The sequence below is a fragment of the Acinonyx jubatus genome, chromosome F2, assembly GCF_027475565.1.
Source record: "Acinonyx jubatus isolate Ajub_Pintada_27869175 chromosome F2, VMU_Ajub_asm_v1.0, whole genome shotgun sequence".
In the NCBI taxonomy this organism is placed as follows: Eukaryota; Metazoa; Chordata; class Mammalia; order Carnivora; family Felidae; genus Acinonyx; species Acinonyx jubatus.
In genome coordinates, this window is record NC_069394.1 from 72,676,598 (window position 1) to 72,696,462 (window position 19,865).

Below are 19,865 nucleotides of genomic sequence, written 5' to 3' on the forward strand. Positions count from 1 at the left end.
TCCTGCTGTATCCCTCTATAACAAACCTATGAGGCCCTGTCTGCTCTCAGCCTCTCTTCCAGTTTGCCACCCCAGCCCACCCAGCGGACCACCGAAGTTAAGGCTTTGGACTTTGACACGACTTAATCATAGGTCAACACTGCACGGGGATTAGCCCTATCATGCCGATTTAACCAAGAATGTAACCGGGGAAGTCACTTGGGGGAAAAAGAGAACAAAGAATTCCTTAGGTATGGGACTAACCCTCAAAAACGTTTCTACAGACAAAATTTACCTCTGCAATGTCCCATACCCTTTTGTACCGCACCCTGACCCCAAGGATGCCCAAGTACCAAGCGCCTACAACCATAGCAGGCCACGTAGGGCTGCCCAGCCCCCAAACCTCCTCGCGTTCTAAAACTACCAGCCAGGACTTTGTCCTCCTACAGGAAAACGGGCCTCCTACGCCTGTTGTGCACAAGAAGTAACAAGTCTCCTGCCCTGGCGGTGAGCTCCTGCACCTGTTAAGACGATGGTAACCTCAACATTCAGCGTGAATTAAGAAGAACCCACAGAGGTGCTTCCGCACAGGTCCACGGGGTTAAGAAGAGAGCTGGGATACGGTAGTGCAAAAGGGGCTTTCCCCCCACCCCCCCAGACCTGAGAAACTAACCGATTAGGGTGACATAAGCAACTTTTGAAATTCCGATGCAAAAAGCACACTTCCGTGCCTAATGAACATCAGATTAAGAAAAATCGTCATAAGATGATTTCATTTTGCATCTAACTCACAAACACAACATTCTTAGGAAAGCATCTTTTCGATTCAGCTACTTCCTACAGCAGCCCATTTCCACCCAAATGATTGTTTCTTAATTATAAAGCCCAACAGTCAATTACAGGGAGTGTTAAAAGTATCTCAACGCACAGGAATTTAAGCATTGCATAATAACGCACAGGAATTTAAGCACTGCATAATAAAAGAACTTCTATATTCTCCAGAAACCAAAACTCCTACCTTCCTTTCACTTATGTTTATATATAGTTACAAGTCAAACATGTTTTTTTTTTCCAGCCGATGAGGCAGAACGCACAAGGACATTTCATGCGTGTGTAAGTACATGTTGGTATCAGAACACACATGCGGACAGCAGGGAGGCTTGCACGAATGGACATTCGAGCAATTAAAAATTACTATCACTAAGAAACTTTAACAATAACAACAACATAACCATGGTGGTGGAATAAGACATCAGTGATCTATACCTTAATGGGAATGATTTTAAATAACCGATAAGAGGGGCGTCTGGGCGGCTCAGTTGGTTAAGCGTCCAGGTCTTGGTTTTGGCTCAGGTCATGATCTCACAGTTCGTGGGTTCAAGCCCCGAGTTGGGCTCTGTGCTGACAGCACGGAGCCTGCCTGGGATTCTCTCTCCCTCTCTCTCTGCCCCTCCCCCACGTGTGCTTTTTCCTCTCTCTCTCTCTCTTTCTCTCTCAAAGTAAATAAATAAACTTAAAAAAAATAAATAAATAACCAGTAAGATTAATCCTCAGCATTCTGACTTGTAGCCTTTAAGAAATGTAAGTTTAGGACAAGGAAGAGAGGGTTATTTGAAAACCTAAAAATAGTAAGGAGACATTGCCTCAGTAGCTCGAGAAATGTATATTGGGCCCCTACTTATGTGATCATGGGTTGAGATATACCGTCTTCCTTGATGGAATTTACAGGTGAGGGAGGCAGTGAGCACCAGAGAGCTTGTTGGGAAGGAAGGGAAATCAGAAAGGGGAGCCACAAACTAGGACTTGCTCAGGAACTCCAATTTGTTCCTATTTTGCTCCTTTTCTCGCTAAAATCATGTTTGTTCTTATACACAAAAAATTAATTACCCCATGGGTATAATAATTAAATATTATTAAATAATCTTATATATATCTTATATATATAGTTATTATATATAATAACAATAATGTATAAACACATCACACATATCATATATAATATATACACATAAATAATCTTATATAGAATAATATAATAAACTTTGAATTGGCTTGCAGTAATATTCCTAAGCATATTACCTTTTCTTCTGTTCTCAAATCATACCATGGTTTATGGACACTGACAGGCATCTTCTTGGATGTGAAGGTGTTTACCTTATCAACAATCTCTGTTCTACCAAAAGGACTCAGGCTTGGACTCTTTCTCTACTGACCATCGATAATTCCTACACAACTTTAAATTACAATAAATGGACTAACGTCCTAAATCGTAGCTTTGACTCCTAAAGCGGCATGCCTAAATATTTCAGTTAAATGAAGCTTCCTATAATTGTAAACAGTTCTGCATAGTATCAGCCCCCGTTCTTGAGGGCATCTCTACAATTACCGTCCAAAAATCAAGGCATATAATCTTGCATGACTGAAGCCTACTGCTATTTTAAGCAACAGCTTCAAGGAATCACTTCAAGTATGTATCGTACGAAATGTTCATAATTATGTTTTAACGTTACTAACTTTGAAAGGTTACTTCATCCAAACAAGTATCATTTGTTATGAAATTCATCTGGGGTCTTTCTGAAACGTTTAAAGTTTCCTTTAAAGCCTAAGGATAGGTGTCTTGAAAGGGGTCATATGAAAACTTTGGAAGTTATATCCTCCTGAATGATATTCTTTGGGGGAAATTGTGTTGCTAGAATAACATCATCATGTACTTCTCACCTCCTATCCCATTACACTTTATACCAATCTACTCCTTTCCAGCTGGCCACCTTGGGTAAATTACTTAACTTCTCCATGCTTGAATGTTCTCATCTACAACATGAGGATGACATTATGTGGATTAAGTGAGTTAATATATACAACAAGCATTTAGAGAGTACCCAGCATTTTGTAAACATTAAGTTCTCCACACTTGGCTGATGGCAAAATTAAACATCCAGGCCAAATGATATTCATGTTATTAGAGAAACCGACCCTCTCTTAGAAAAAGAAGTATATAATATAAATACATAATATATACATAAGTATATAATATAAATACATCATGCCCTGCGTGCAACCCAGAGGGGAAATGTGATACTGTTAAGAGCTTGTTAGTAACATCGAGAAATCCTGGAACTTAAATGAGCATGGCTTTTTTTTTTTTCCTGGGGGCAATGTGGGAAAATGTCTTGAAAATGTGACAAATGTGTATACCTTTACCCCTGGCCATTCACCATGGGGAAATCATCCTACAGACCATATGCAAAAATAAATTAGAAATAATTGAGGATATATGAAAAAATGTATAGAGTGATGGTATTTGTCATATCACAGTATCCCTTAGAGAGCTAAAAGAGAAAGGAAATCCCATTCAACAATAGCCAATTGGTTACATACATTATGGGGTATAAAATTAATGGAATATTATACTGAATTTAAAAAATTTTTCTACTGTGCTATCACTAACATAAATTATTTACTAAAGCTTTGTGTTTCTTTCCCACTCCCACCCAAGGAAAAGAAAAACCTAGGGTGGCCAGTGTTTAATGAGTAGAGCCCCTGTAATGTCTCGGCCTGGAGATTCTTGTTGCCCCCCCTGCCCCGGTGGACAGATCTAGCCTACAGCCAGTCTGCAAGGTGCAACTCAGCCTTGCTAACCAGCAGGTGAGGAATCAGGCAGTAAGCAGCAGCCTCAGCAACCACGATTTTGATGAGCTAATTGTTCTCAGCCGTAAGTGAAACCATTAGAGTAGGAACCAAAAGTTCAGCCTGGATTGTCAGCCAATTTGCTGATGATTATTAGACATCAGGGCAAGCCTCTGCTGGCACTCACACAAGCCCTCATTGCTAAGTGCAGCTCAGATATTCCTTACCTTAGTTATTTGGATAATTCTCTCCTTTTATCTAAAAGCATTCTTACGTACTTGGAAGACATGGCCAGGTTCAGACGTCTGGAAAGAAGCCAGTAAGTTTAAGTGCTGTAGAAAATGGAAAATAATTTCTTTGGATATAAAGTTAGAAACATTAGCATGCTTCAAGATCGACTGGGACCTTGGCAGGTGTCTGAAGCTTTATGGATTATTGCTACTACAGCAGGAATCAAGTTTAAAATAAGGTAAAGCGAAACAATCCCCTTTTAGCGTGTCTGCCTAGATACTGTTTTTACTTTCACAGTTTAAAAAATCTTGTGAACCCTAGCTCAGTATCATTAATAGATAATGGTTCAATGGTTTTGTCAGAAAGACATTTCCATTTACACGTGTATATTTTAAAGATAATTTTATTACATCTAGGGACCAATTTTTTAAGTTCCACAATAGAAATTAATGTGCAAGTGGGATTTGTTTAAAAGAAATCTGCCTTGCAGCAACCTGAGCCCTATTCCATCTATATATACTATTAAGTGTGTAATTACCTGTAAAGTCAAGACTTTTTTTTTCCTGCTGAAAATAATCACCCCCAGTTTCTTTTTTGAGTGTTAAGTGGGTTTTTTTAATGTTTATTTATTTTTGAGACAGAGAGAGACAGAGCGTGAGCAGGGGTGAGGCAGAGAGAGAGGGAGACACAGAATCCGAAGCGGGCTCCAGGCTCTGAGCTGTCAGCACAGAGCCCGACACGGGGCTCAAACTCACAAACCATGAGATCATGACCTGAGCTGAAGTCGGACACCCAACCCGCTGAGCCACCCAGGCACCCCGAATGTTAAGTTTTTCATGCACGGTGACCAGTTTCTGTATCTGGATTCCCTATATGTCTCCTGTTCCTACTTCCAAATGTACACATTCTTTCCATGTTTTCTTTTAGGGCAAAGAAGCAATTTTTCATTACATAGTCCTGTTAAAGGCAGTGGCAATAATTAGGGAACCCTTTTCCTTTAACTCATGTTCCACTCCTGGAGCGTTTCACCACTCAGTGATTTTAAGGAGAAAAAAATAACGTGTCCCTCAAGAATGAATAAGTTATTTGACGAGAAAGAATCTTCTGAAACTATGACGACTTTCTAAACAAACAAGAAAATCTGTGTTACTTACTTAAGGTTCTTTCTTGGGTTGTCACTTTATGCTTTATGGACACAATAAAGGGGAAAGTTCCTCCTCCAAACATTACCGAAACAGTGTGTAAATCTGTGGCGATATCTGAAAATCATTTCTGCGGATGTGGGTTCTCTTTCTGTAGGGTATGTTTTCTAAGCACAGCGTCAGTATATCAGGAAGAACAAGCACAGGAAAAGATAAGCTTCACTGCATATTACTTTTATCGTGGGTATGTTATTAACCTTGAAACTGGAAGCGATGGGAAGGACATGAATTCACCTTCAGGAAACTTTCTCGCGTCTCTCTTCGGCTTTATTTTCAAAGTCAGATTACAAGCTAATTTAAATTTCAGGCAGTCAATTACATTCCTCTTGACTTGACTGCTCGTGATCTTTGCCAAATCAGCGCTCCATTCAGGGAGAAGCTATTTTATTTCTACTGCAGGCAGGTCTTCTTCTGAAGAGGAGAGTTTAAATTCCTTTTCCATGGAACAGCACGTGATGAATGCTTTTTATCTTAAAGTCTGAGTCAAGCCTACACAAGTGGATTGTGTACTAAATTACATAGAAGGCTTTTAAGTTAACATCACAGAAATGGTCTGCACTAGGAATAAATGGCATAAAGTACCTAACAGGTGAGCGGAAAAGCGCCATAGGAGCTCAGAGGGTGGCAAGAGAAACTGTCCACCTGATACCTTGATGGTATCCACCGCATTTTCTAAAGCAGCACGGGCCATTTCAGTCATCTTCCTCCAAAGGCGAAGGATAATCTTTGCATTTGTTTTTAATGGTGTTTAAGAGCAAATACAATTTGAGGATGTGATGTGAGTCGATGCCAGGCTTTAAAAGATGGTTCCTGGCGTTCCATGAGGACGAGCTGGGGGTACAGACAGTGGTTCTTAGTCAATTTTATTTTGTCTATAATGAGCACAGCGCTTCCAGTGAAAAGGGTGGATCCTGGCTTTTGGGGTGAAGTAGACACAAAAATCTTACGGGTTTTGCTTCTCCACCATTAGTGACGGGGGGCCCAATGGATGAGAATCGACACGCCAACTCCTTCGGATGCTCCAGATGAGAGGGCCAACACCTCCTGCCTCAAACCCCAGCTGAGGACAGGCCAGGGAAGGAAGCACAGAGAGGGAAGACCTTTCTTGATTTGTAGTTGCTACTGTTCTTCAAATGTCCTCATTTTCAGCAACGGAGCTGACACAGAATTTCTTCTCTGATTTTTTTTTCCTTCGGAAACAAACGTAATTTCTGTTTTCCCCAAAGAGGCCAAAAGATGTTCGTGCTGTGTACCTTTTGGAAAGGATGTATTTTTCAAGAAAGAAAAAATACCGCACCGACAACCAAGAGGGAGCTGTACTGAAGCACCGTCATTTTGAACCCTGGTTGGACCCAGCTGTGTGATATTAATTGGAATATCAATTAACTGATCTTCCTTTTTTGATTTACTAGTTTGGGGCTGCTCTGTAGTCTGTGCTCACTCAGGCCTTCGTACATATTTCTTTTCAGCATTGTTCTCTGACCCAAATTGCAGTGAAATGGAATGTATTACACCAAATTTTTGATATCTGAATAAACTGAACTCATCCAACTGCAAAACACATTCCACCTGCAAAATTCCATGTCAGCGTCAAACATCCGTGATATTTCACACTTTGTGTTCATGTGTCCCACTGTATGGAACCTAGACGGTGAGTCACCTGTGTTTGCACTGATAAGAAAGTGTCCTCCTCCTCCTCGGGAAGGACACTAAGCTGTTCCAGAAAGACATGAAAGGCCAACACTATGGTGTTAGTAAGAAGCAACTGTTAGAGCAATGACCCAGAAGAGTCCAGAAATAGATCCACAAATACACAACTGATTTTTGACAAAGGCACTCGGACAATTCAATGGAGAATGATATGTATTTCAATAAATGATGATGGAACAGCTGGATACTCATTAGAAAAATAGTAAACTTTGACCCTTACTTCACACCAGAAGTATAAACCTGAGATAGATCATAGACCTACAAGTTAAAATCTAAAACTGTAAAGCTTCTAGAAAAATCAGATGAAAATATTTTTGCAACCCCGAAGTAGATAAAAATTTTCTAGAGTCACGAAAAACACTGTTAAAAAATTGACAAATTGATGGGGTGCCCGGGCGGCTCAGTCGGTTAAGCGCCCGACTTCGGCTCAGGTCATGATCTCACGGTTTGTGGGTTCAAGTCCCACGTCGGGCTCTGTGCTGACAGCTCAGAGCCGGAAGCCTGCTTCGGATTCTGTGTCTCCCCCTCTCTCTCTCTGCCCCTTCCCCACTCACACTCTGTCTCTCTCTCAAAAATAAACATTAAAAAACATTTTTTTAATTAACAAATTGGTCGTTGACCAAAGTCAAAACTTCTGCTCATCAAGTGACACTATCGAAAAAATGAAAAGGCAAACACCAAATGGGAGAAGTAGATCTATTACTTACATCTGAAAAAGAACTTTTAGACAGAACCAATAAAGAACTACAAACCAGTAACAGAAAGACCAACAGTCCCACTTTTAAAAGGGGAAAAAGGCTTGAACAGACACTTGGCAAAAGAAGATACACAAAAGACGTGTATGCACACAAAGAGGTAGGTACTCATCACCATTAGTCGTGAGGGAAACACAAACTTAAACCCCAAAAGACACTAGCTCATGATGTGGGAAACAAAGGCAAAGTTAAATTTCCCTACAACTGACAAGTCCTTGAGACAGGCAGGGTGACCTTCTTCTGAGAGCTCCACTGTCTTGATGTGGACACTCGGCTAAGGGAAATAGACAATCTTAGCCCGACCCCCTAGGATCCTGTGAGTCTACTTTAACATATAGAAATTCGTTTGGAAACGTCCTTTATTTATCTCTACCTCTCCAAGATATATGTTTCCAAGCATATGGCCCACTGATCTACATCTGGAGGGTGTCATGACTGAGAGTTTACGAAACAGTCGTAAATGACCTTTTCCTAACCATAGCTAGCCTCCTCAAGGTCCTGGAAACCTTGCTTCCAAAATTCCTTAGAGACTTATGCTGTTCCTAACCCTCAACCTGAAGGTATAAAATCCGTCACCCATCATAGTGTCAGGGCAGCTCTTTCTGCCCACAGGTCACATCCCTGTGCTTTGACAAAACCACCTTTTTTTGCACCAAAGTCGTCTCAAGATTTCTTTCCGGGCCGCCGGCTCTGAACCCCATCACTTCAAACCACATCAGTTCGCAGCCACTCAAATCACTGAAAATAAAGAGGCAACACCAAATGTCCGCGAAGACGTGGAATAACTGGAACTTTCACGTGGTGCTAATGGGACAGTCGGAAGCTAATCAAACATCTGGCCTCTGAGCCAGCAATTCCACTCAGGGGTCATGTCCGAGATACAGGAAAACATCTGTCCAGTTGAGCGATGCTCTTAGCAATTTGATTCAAAATGTCCAACTGGAAACAAGCCAACTATCCATTAACAGAAGATCAGAGAAAACCCAATCGCGCCATTTATACACAATGGGGTGCCACTCAGCAGTAAAAGGACCCAGCCACTGAGAGAGACGACAACATGGATGAATCTCCAAGACATGATATTGAGTGAAAGGAAACAGGACAAAGGGCATTTACTGTGATTTCACCGATAACACGATTTAAAAACAGATAAAACTGACTTATGGTGATAGAAATCAGAACAATGATTTCATCTGGAGCGGAAAAGGGGAAATAGGGCTGCAAAACGGCAAGAGAGAACTTGTGGGAGTGAAGGAAAGGGTCCACATTTTTATTAGGGGCGTTGTAACAGTGTTTGGGTTTGTTAGACCTTCCTTACCAGACTGGACACTAAAGATCTGTAAATTTTACCCCCCAAAAATCCCATACTGTATAAAAAGCCCAATTATTACCAACAGAGTCTCACTACAAAGTGTTCAAGGTTTTATTACCAATTTCACACCTTCACAAAACTATTTTTATTTTAAGTTCTTCTGAATTTTTCAACCTCTTATTTCTATGTAGAATGCCGCGTACACATAAAGAAGAAATGGGAACTCAATTTGACATGAGTTTATGTCAGGTACAGTTCACGCATGTGAATGTCACATTGTACCTTTCTCTTTAGATGACTTTATCAGGCCTGAGAATCTCTTTTTCTATTTACAGGCCCTGGGAAAGCTCATTTCCAACAGTTAACTGCTGTCAGCAGCCATTTAAGACGCCTTTCCGGTAAGTTATTTTTGCGTCTTCTGCCTTTACCTGACCAACTTTTCTTTTATTTGTCTCATGTTTGTAATAAAGCAGTTTTCTGGAAGAAATCAAAACATATTTGATACGAAAAGACTGTACCTACTTGCCATTTTCTCTGACTTGTGTGTCACAGAAAGGAGCTCACGGCGAAGCGTCTTGAGGCCAGAGGAGGCTTTACGGCGGTCTTGGGCTCAAATTATCTGTTCTATTCCTTACTGGTTACCGGGAGGTAGGTAAAATTACTTAATTTCTTTAAGACGCAGTGTTCGCTTAGAGAGAAAGTTGTGTGGATAGCTATTTCACAGCTTTGAGAGGGGAGGGGTGCTGGCCCCCTTAAGCTAATAAGGGGGTGCACTGTCTACAGAAAATTAAAAAAAAAAAAGTCAAGCTGCACGCAGATGATGCTAAAACGTATCAGTGATAAAGCTCCTGTCCCCAGTGACAATGCGTCTGAAATTCAAAGCAATGCAAGCTGCCCACCTGTGAGGGCGGGTGAAAAGAAGAAACAAGAGAACACAGGACTGAGGCTAGTCTCCCGTGAAGTTCCGGCCCAGGAACGGCTTCCCTTCACTGAATACCGTCTGCGTACCTGGCCCCATGAACGAACCCATTAATCGCTCAATCCTCGCAATGACTCTGTGAGGCAGATACTAACTATTGTCACCACTCCACAGTTCAAGAACCGAGAGGTCTGTGACCTCAAGGCTACCAGCAGGGGCTGGTCGAATCAGGGGCGCCCTGGCAGGGGACCCTGACAGGCGCCTTTGCAACCATGAAGGCACACGATTGCCTCTGAGCTCCTGAGCCTTCGCAGGGGCTTCTGCAGGTGACCGGGAAGGGGGGGTGGCGGGGCAGGTCACAAAAGGGGGTCTCTCGATGGAAAGCATTCCACTTTGGAGAATGCAGGTCCTCAAGCTTGAGGCACAACAGCACGAGAAACAAGAATGAGGAAGAGGGCAGGGCCTCCAGTTCTATTCTTTAGGAAAATAAGCTAGTTTCAGTTCCCAGTGCCCTGGAAATGGACAAGAGCAGCCTTGCCAAAAATGGCGCACGGAGCTGTCTCAATGTGCATTGTGCGTGTGTGTGTGCGTGTGTGTGTGTGTGTGTGTGTCCAGCAAGCCCAGCAGGACCTCACCCATGCCAGCATCATGTGCCTGAGGGGCCCTGGCATGAGGTCGTCCAGGCTGTGGACCTGTAAGCCAGCCCGGTGTCCTCGCCAAGGAGAGCAGCCCTACTGCAGGGGCCGGCGGAGGACAGCAGAGCCCTTCAGCCAGCCCATAACCGGCGGAGTGTGTTTCATGGCAGGGAACTCGCCCCTCAGCTATAGTGTGGATGTGGCTATAAATCAAGCGGTAATTAGATTTCGCCACATTTAACACAGCCCCTCTGTCGCCCTCATTTACCAGCTCCGGATGGGAAAGAAAGGCAGATCGTTCCCACTGAAAGCACAGACTTCACTCGGAGCTCTGTGTCCTGCGTTAGCCCTCAGAGCCCAAGACCGCCGTGGAGAGGATGTTCTCTTCGGGTCCGGGTCATAGGGCAGTACCCTGCAACTGCTCCAGTGACGGGGATGGCAAGAGCACCAGGAAAGAGGGGATCATCTGTCCTTATCATGCTGGAACACACATTAGCCACCAAAAGCCTATGGAAAAGGAAACGGCAGTTCAAAGAAGCCGTGCATTACTATGAAAATGTAATTAACGTACCAGAAAAGCACTGAAGTCTTCCCAGACGTGCGCACACACAAAGAAACCTATGCAAACTAGCCTCTCATTTGATTTTAGTCCAAGGAAATCCAGCCTTCCCGTTAGGCTATAAACATGTCAAACTGGGTGGCTTACGAGGGAGACCTCCAGAGACGTGTGAATTATGCCTTCGTGAAGATTTTAGTTCTAAATGTTATCAAGCCCTGTGAAAATGTAACCTAATACTCAGGTTCTGTAGAAATGCCAATGTTCTCTTTCAGCGTGACCTGAGATGCTTTTCATTTTACATTGCCACACGTTATGCTTCCTAAGTTAAACAAATTTTGATAACCTGTGAAAATGGGAAGTGGTATTAGACAACCAAACAACGCTGAATTTTGATGTATTTTAAACCACTGGCTGTTTTCTCAATGGATTCTCCCCGACAATTTTAAAAAGATGGAAATAGCGATGATTCCAAAATTGGATTATGGCCGAAAATGTTTAGTTTAAAAAAAGTTACAGATTTCAGACCACAGTTGGCAAACGTTTCGGTAAAGGGCCAGATAGTGAGTATTTTAGGCTCCACAAGTCTCTGCCATGACTTCTCACCTGTGTTACTACCGCACGGAGCAGCCGCAGTCAACACATACACAGATGATCGTGGCTGTGTTCCAATAAAACTTTATTTACCAAACCTGACAGTGGGCTAGATTTGGCCCATGAACCATCATTTGTCAACCTCTGTTCCAGACCAGACTAAAAACAGAGGGGAATCTGGTCTTTTATATCGGAAACTGATGCTTCAGAGCAAAAAAAAGGACTATACGCAAGCAATGCTTTGCATCCAAGTATATAATGTTAGATGTGGCAAATGTTTCTTGAGTTTCTGGAGGTTGCTAATTTTTATCAAGAAGCAGAAGACTTGAGGGTGTTTATGCTTTCTTGCACACAGCATATTAGCCGGTGTCAATGCTGATCCCAGCTGGAAACAGCACGTCCTATGCGTGACTCAAGATGGCCAGAGGAAAGGGTTCTTACAAAGGAAGGCTTCACTTGACCAGGATTGGATCTCCACAGGCCCAAAGCATCTTTAAAAAAAAGTCACTGCTGTTACTTAAGAGCACAATTGATTCACTCAACTTGAAAAGGGCACTGAAAATGCCATTCTTTGAAAGCATACACGACACTAAGGGAGTGGGGAAAAGCATGATGTCTTCTTCTCAAATGACACAAAAGAATTCGTGTTCACAGGTTTAAGGAAAATTAATTGAAGTGAAATCCTTAGAATGGGCATGGTAAGTATTTAAATGCCAAAAGGGAATATAACCCAAAATGGGGGGGGGGGGGGAGATGCCACACAGAGGTGGGAGAAGGGTGAGCTTTCTGCAAATGAAGTCAGAGGGGAACAAAGATCCTGTGCTCTGCGGTCGGGTCTAAGCAAATGCTCCGGGCAGGTAGAAAAGGACAGGCAGGCTAACACCATAAATCAGGGTGCATACCATCCAGCACTGCTGCCCTTTGACCCCACTGCTCACTGTCCCAGGTGACAAGGCCAGCATGGTGTCCTCATTCCAGAAGGGCCAACCAGTTGAAACCCAAACTCTTCAGGTTTGCTGCTCAAGCCCTTTCTGGAGCAAGAGAGGGTATGAATAACCGTCTCAGCTCCCAAAGATTTTATATCACCACCTGGGTGACTCTATTTTAAAAAAGGTACTACCTTTGACAATGTAGCAATTCAATACTAGATTAAATGACCCACCTGATATGATGATGGAAAATGGAGAAAGAGAAAAAAAAGAGAGAAAGTACAATGAAATAACTGTTCATTTGTAAGACTTGTGAATAAATATGTAACTAGCCTTATAGAGAAATTTACAAACTAAAGGGATTACTTACATAAACACAGATGTATCCACAGGTAGGCTTTTTTGCCTGTGAGGGTCACGCCTCTCCCTACACCCACCAACCCCGACGAGGCTTGGGCTACATACACCAGCCCCAGGGCTCTTGATAAATGCAGGTTTCACAGGGGTCCAGGGACTGCTCTCTCACCTCCTCCCAACTGCCCTGCTTTTTGGAGTTCTGATCTTTCCCGATCTACTAAATCCCCAGAGGGTGCCTTCCCATTCTTGTCCATCAGTTGAGTTGTGTCTAACTGAAGAAATACAGCAAACTATACGAGCGAGCCACGGGTCTTCTGCAAACCCCATCTTGAAAAGCCACACTGACTGCTTATCTGTTCTTTGGTAATGAAGCTGAGGTCAGGGTAGGATATATAAATGCTTTGCCTGCTCTTGTGAAACTGGGGCTAGGAGGCTCTAGGCTTACGCATCTATTTGCCCTCAGGAGGAAGAGATCTGCTCCTAGTTTGTGCTGGAATCTTCCCACCAGGGTCCAGCAGGTAATACCATATGTTGAAAGCAAACGGAAAAAGTGAGCTGACATTCTGGAGAGGAAGAGAAAAACATTTCATCCCTGAGATAAAATAATTGAAGATATTCCACTGGCGCGCCAATGTTTCGGTCTTAAATCTCTTTCTTGCCCGTCTACAGTGACGGTCTTAGGGTCCTCGTGGCCTTAGGTCCCGTACATGTGCTAACTACTTCCCTGTCTTCTCTCCTGAACGCCAGACTGGTACGCTCAGCAGCAATTCACTGTCTCCCTTTGCACGTCAGCAGCAGCTCGAGTGTACGAGGCCCCACGATCCTGTCCCCATCATCTTCAATGGCAGCACCTTCCTTCCAGGTGTTTTAGTGAGAAACCCTGGAGTCATCCTTTATTCTCCTCTATCACACTATGCATCTGAGATGTCATTAAATCCCACACACTCGATTTTGAAATATTTCCTGAACCTGACCTTTCCTCACCCACCCATACAGCTGGACCTTGGCTCAAGCGGCCAAACCTGTGCTCTGAGTGACTGCAGGTGTCTTACTGGTCTCGTCCAGTGTCAGCACAGCAGCCAGGGAGACCTTGTTAAAAGGAAGGTCAGATTCAGTCACCCTTCTGTCTGTAATGACTTCCCATTGCCTTTAAGGGCAAACGCCAAAACCTTAACAGCCCAAGGGCCCTTTCCACTCTGGCTCCAAACACTCTCTGACCTTACTTCTGATAGCATGGGGCTCCCCTCCACCCCATAAATGTTGCTCTTCTGGCCGCTCCCACTGCCTGGGCCCTTTCCCACAGAAATCTGCATGTAGTCTCTCAGGTACAGGCTTGACTCAAATACACCCCCCCCCCCCACCCCCAGCTGCAGTCAGGCCTTCCTTGGCTCTCTGTCTGCCTCAGGTCTCTGCTGCTGTGTAACCAGCTACCCCAAACCCTGCGGCTTAAAACAACACCCAGTGAGCATCTCACTGTTCCCGTCAAGGCCCATAGCAGAGTCCTCAGCTCAAGGTCACACAAGGCTGCAATCGAGGTGCCCCCCTTTGAGTTCTTGTGGCTGTTGGCAAAATTCAGTCCCCGGGGGCTGGCGGACTGAGGTCCCGGGTTTCCTGGGGGGCTGCGAGCTGGGGCCATTCTCGTCTCCGAGAGGTCGCTCCCGGTCTCCTGCCACGTGGCCTTCCCACGGCTCACTTCTCCACGACCAGCAGGAGAAACTCTAGCCCAGTCTGCTAAGATGGAGTCTTACATAACGTCATCCAGTAACGCATCACGGTAGTGACACTCATCACCCGCTCCACACTCCGCTGGCCCCGCCACCCAGTACAGAGTCCTGCCTGCTACAGCCTCTAAAATTGCCCTCTCCTACAACACACATCTATCCCCCCGCCCTTTAGTTTCCCGTGTGGTACTTCTGCCCATTCGAAGTCCCAAATATTTCGTATATTTATCTTCCGTACGTCTGCTTCATTTCACCGAAATATAAGCCCCCCAAAGGCAGAACTTACTGCCTCTTTTTGTTTACTACTCTAGCCCCAGCTGTCGAAGAACAGGCTTGGGGCAGGTTAGCAATAAATATTTATTGAGTGTGGGGCGCCTGGGTGGCTCAGTCGGTTAAGCATCCGACTTCAGCTCAGGTCATGATCTCGTGCTCCGTGAGCTCGAGCCCCGCGTCGGGCTCTGTGCTGACCGCTCAGAGCCTGGAGCCTGTTTCAGATTCTGTGTCTCCCTCTCTCTCTGCCCCTCCCCCCTTTCATGCTCTGTCTCTCTCTGTCTCAAAAATAAATAAACGTTAAAAAAAAATTTTATATTTATTGAGTGAACAAGTGATTTATTACGTAGGTTTCCTTTAAAACCCTCAGCATCTCAATGTCTCCGATCCCATCGCTAACCTACAGATCACTATGCCCTCTTTTTACCGTAGTTGCATTGCCAGTTTTGGTCACAAAGATGAAGCTATGTGTTCTCCTTCTCAGGCTACAAAAGCTCTGTAGTTTTAGTTTATCTAGAGTTTTATCAGCCAACTGTGCGGTGAGAACTCCACGTTGAATATTTGCAAAACCAGCAGTTTTATACTTCTGTGCAAGCGGATATGTTCACGGTCTGGTTCCCAGGCCCAGGGAGGACTTCTATGTTTGTTTGTTTGTTTCTAATCTTAAGAATCTTTCAGTCAAAAAAATGCATGGAGGGAACAGGAAGTAAAAGCCAAACTCCTTTGGAATACTGACTCCAAGAAAACCAAGAGTATGTGATTTAAACAGAGAAGTACGGTATTCAGAAGCAACAACCTGTCACTGTAGTAATAAATGTTACGGAACCACTACCCATCTCATTTAAAGGAGTGTTACTTCTTGCCAGGGGTAGGGGAACAGGCAAAGCCAAGTGCTATAAGTGTGAAATACAACTTCCTGTAAAACACACATTGGGTATCCATTTTACCCCATGTGTCTCTGGTTAGCAAAGCTGTTTGGACGATAAGAAAAATGTATATGCACCTAAAACAATACGTATAAACCCAACTGCAAAGGTGGGTAAGTTAACAACAAACTGATCACTTACCTGATACGCAGCCTGAGAACCATTTATCCACGGTCTCCACGAAACCTGACTGATGCTATTCAGGTGATCACAACTCACAAAAAGCAGTCTGATTTTCTCGTTTATCTGGTTTAAGCTCCCCCACTCTTGTTTATTCTACTAGCACTACTGCTATTAAGGTAACTCAAGAAACATAATTAACTCCTGAATCTCCCTTGCCACGGATAAATAAACATTCACTTCTGAATTTCTGGCTAGTTTCTGCTTCTGGCTTCTCCCCTCTAACCATAATACAGTTTCCAGGTTAATCTGCCAAAAAACAGTGATTCTGGCAAGTCATTTCTCTGGTCTTGAACTGAGGGAGGCTCTCTATGGCCTGGCTTGTCAAGTTCACTGCCTTCCCTATGGCCTCACTTGTCAAGTTCTTCTCCTGGATGAAGCCCAAACTCGGGTCAATTTGGTTTCCATGTTAATTGCAGACTCTGCTCACTTGACTCCCGTCCTCACATCTGGCCACCACTGGCCCTGGAGTGACTGTCTGAAACAATACAGATCAATAAATGAAAACCACAAACATTCAACCCTATGCCCTCCTGACTGTAAAAACATCCCTTTATATGAAAGACTACTTCTCTCTTAGAAATATAGTAAGGTTGAAAAAGAGAGAGCCCATGAAACACAGTCTTCAGGATCTCAAAGTATAAGTATGAAGGTAAATTTGGTCTTTCCCAAGTATCTTAACTGAACTTTTTATGGAGGCAGAATTCTAACATGGTCCCCAGGAATTCCCAACCCAGTACACACCCTGCATGGTCCCAGGACAGTAAATATAATGGATTCTACTATGCTTAGGTATGCCATATGGTGCATTAACCTTAAGATGGTGAGATTATCTGGAGGGACCTCACCTGATCTCATGGATCCTTTGGAAGCAGAGAGGTTTCTTTGGCTGGTCACAGGAGAGAAACCAAAGAGCTCAGAAGTGAGAGGTATTTGATGAGAGATTCTGCTAGGGTCAGTCAGAGGGCACCTGAGAAGGCCCAGGGCAAGGAACTGCCAGTAGTTTCTAGAAATTTCTAGGAACTGAGGGCACCCTTGGCTGATAGCCAGGATACAGGGATCTCCATCCTGCCAAAAACATGAATGAGCTTAGAAACTGAATTTTCCCCACAGTCTCAACCGAGAATACAGTCCGACCAACACCCTGAGTGTGAGACTATAAGCAGAGGACCCAGTTGAGCCATGACAGACTGGGGGGCAACTCAACTGTGAGGTAACAAATGGCTGCCTGCGGAGGTCTGTTACCAGACCCAGAAAAACGAATATGCTTTCTTCTAAGCCAGCCTCTGTTCACATAAAAATGACACTACCCTAAAAGCACCTCCCAGGATTAGCCAACTATCCTCAGGAGCATGAATGTGTAACCAACAAGTGGAAAAGAAAGAAAAGCATAAGAAGCACTGAAGGAAATCTCTATCCTTCCTATGAAGCCATGAAATCTGAGGCCAAGCAGGACGCATACATCTTTAATGAGAGTGACTATTCTAAAGTATTGCATGCAAAAAAAAGCAATACTTCTCAGAAATGTTAAAATAGAAATCAACCCTTCTGCAACAGACTAATGCTAACATCAATAAAAGCGACAACAATGTTATAGCTTGTTTAGGTTCCTATGATGTATATTAGGGAGAGTGTCCATCTTTTATTCATCAAAATAGTAATTGACTATCTACTATATGCAGTATCCTTTGTAAGTGCTTATTGACTAATTCTAGGGAATGCTAAGGTACATGTGACAGCCACATATTATAAGAAAAAGTAAGCACCAGAGGCTGTTTGCCTATTGCTTTTCCTATGAGTAAATACTTATTAAAATATAAATATTCAGCATCTCATTTTGTTTCTATAAGCAATTCTGCTGTGATTTCAACTTATAGAAGTTTGTTTCATTTCAACTCCATGCTAGGCTCTCTGCTAGGCGCTAAAAACAGATAAATAAATCAGCCCCTGCTTCCCAGTAACCCTCACGCTATTAAGAGCGAGAGAAACAAGCCTATTAAGAATTGAGATAAACAATTTAAATCAATACAGTACTATTACTGGTATGTATGATGTGTAAGATACGGTATAACCTGGGTATTATATAACGTTTGGTGTGACGGTGCTGAACAATCCATTCAGAAAGTGTACATTTCATTTGCTTGGTTTTTTGCTTGTGTGTGTGTGTGTGTGTGTGTGTGTGTGCGCGCGCGTGTGTGTGTTTCTGAGATTCCACATATAAATGAAATCATAAGGTAGTTGTCTTTCTGGGTCTGATTTATTTCACCTCGCAGAATACTCTCTAGGTCCATCCATATTGTCACAAATGACAAGATCTCATTCCTTTTTATGGCTGAGTAATATTCCTCTGTGTGTGTGTGTGTGTGTGTGTGTGTGTGTGTATACACCACTTCTTCTATATCTATTCACTTATAGATGGACATTTGTGTTGCTTCTCTATCTTGGCTATGCTGTAATAAACATAGGGGTGCATATACCTTTTTGAATTAGTATTTGGTATTTTATTTTCTTTGGGTAAGTATTCAGTAGTGGAATTGCTGATCATATGTCTTTCTATTTTTAAATTTTTGAGGACCTCCAAACTCCTCCATACTACTTTCTGGATGGGCAACACAGGTGATAGGGAGGGGGACATATAGGCTTCCAGTTATGAAATGAATAAATCACAGGGATAAAACGTACGGCATAGGGCACATAATCATTGGTACTTTAGTAGCGTGGTGTGGTGACGGATGACAGCTACACTTGAGAGGGAAGCATGACGTACAGATCTATCGAAATCACTACGCTGTACACGCGAAGCTAAAGTAACATTGAACGTCAACTATACTTCAATGAAAGAAAGAAAGAAGATGCAATGAAATTAAAGACAAAAAATGAGCAAAATAAAATCACAGATTTTGGGGGGAAAAGCGTATATTTCCACCCATCCATCCTTCCATCCATCCAGACTTATATTAAGAGTTACAAAGAAATATCTGATCTAATTCAGGGCAGTTCGGACATTTGTTGTAGGTACGCCTAAGGATTGTGACCAACTGCATTCTTCTCATTAAAGAAAATGAGATTTTCATGAAGTATTTCTATCCACTGTCATCTATTCACATATGAGAGGTAGTTGACAGTTCTTAATCACAACCGAGTTTGCACATGTCTGAAACAATAGCCTAAGTACCACAAAACGGTGCCCATCCATGGGAAGGGGACACGAGCTCACCAACTTCTAAAATTCCCCAACCAGAAACTTGTACAAAAGCCAAAGTGACTTCCCAGAAACAGAGTATATGAGAGTGTGACCTAAATCAAACACGAAACCTTTCATTCTTGACCCAGCAATATAAAATGAAAATAACCATGCTATTGAGGAGACAGAATGATTCTAATAGATAATACTGAGCACTACAGTTTAAAAGCGCACACACGCACACACACACACACTCAAGTATCTATCACACTAGTCTTGTTGGGAGGAAATAAAAACCTTAATCCCTATTACTCTACAAAGATTTCTCTTAAGTGAGAAAATTCCCCCCCTGATAATGCTTGTCTTGCTTGGCATTTACTTTTTAAACGAATGAGCTATGACTCTTTATACAAGCTGTTTACAAATTCCACCACCAAAAATTATTCCTAAAAGAAATTTCTTAAACTCAGTTGTCAGATGTTTAACATCTGCTGTGTGAACTAGACAAAGTCGGGGATGCAAAACACAGTGTTTAGAAACAACAGGCACATAACGAATGCACTGACTTAAGGCAATGCAGCCAAGAGTACGGAACCCAAGTCTTTAAATAGTTTATGTATCAACGGTTGAGATGTGGCTAATAAACCCATGAAAAATTGAAAATAATATAAAACAATAACACACCACCACTGAGAACTGTACATTTAGAAATTAAGACGGTAAATTTTATGTTGTGTTTTTTTTTTACCACAGTTAAAAATAAAACAGCGAAGAGACC

The 19,865-nt window shown here is 42.9% G+C and overlaps 1 protein-coding gene across 7 annotated transcripts in view; it reads right to left on the reverse strand.

The window, feature by feature from the left end:
• The window catches only part of FAM110B (family with sequence similarity 110 member B), a 142,977-nt gene that overhangs the window by 71,961 nt on the left and 51,151 nt on the right, over window positions 1-19,865 (reverse strand). For 3 of the 7 annotated variants that reach the window (XR_003415170.2, XM_053208600.1, XM_053208602.1), the window contains one exon: window positions 3,834-3,911. The exons of 3 other annotated variants lie outside the window; for them this stretch is intronic. The gene's annotated coding sequence lies outside the window, so the exon portion shown is untranslated. Of the gene's footprint in view, window positions 1-3,833; window positions 5,862-19,865 lie in introns of those variants that run through there. One more of the 7 variants, XM_027042906.2, reaches the window with a different exon arrangement.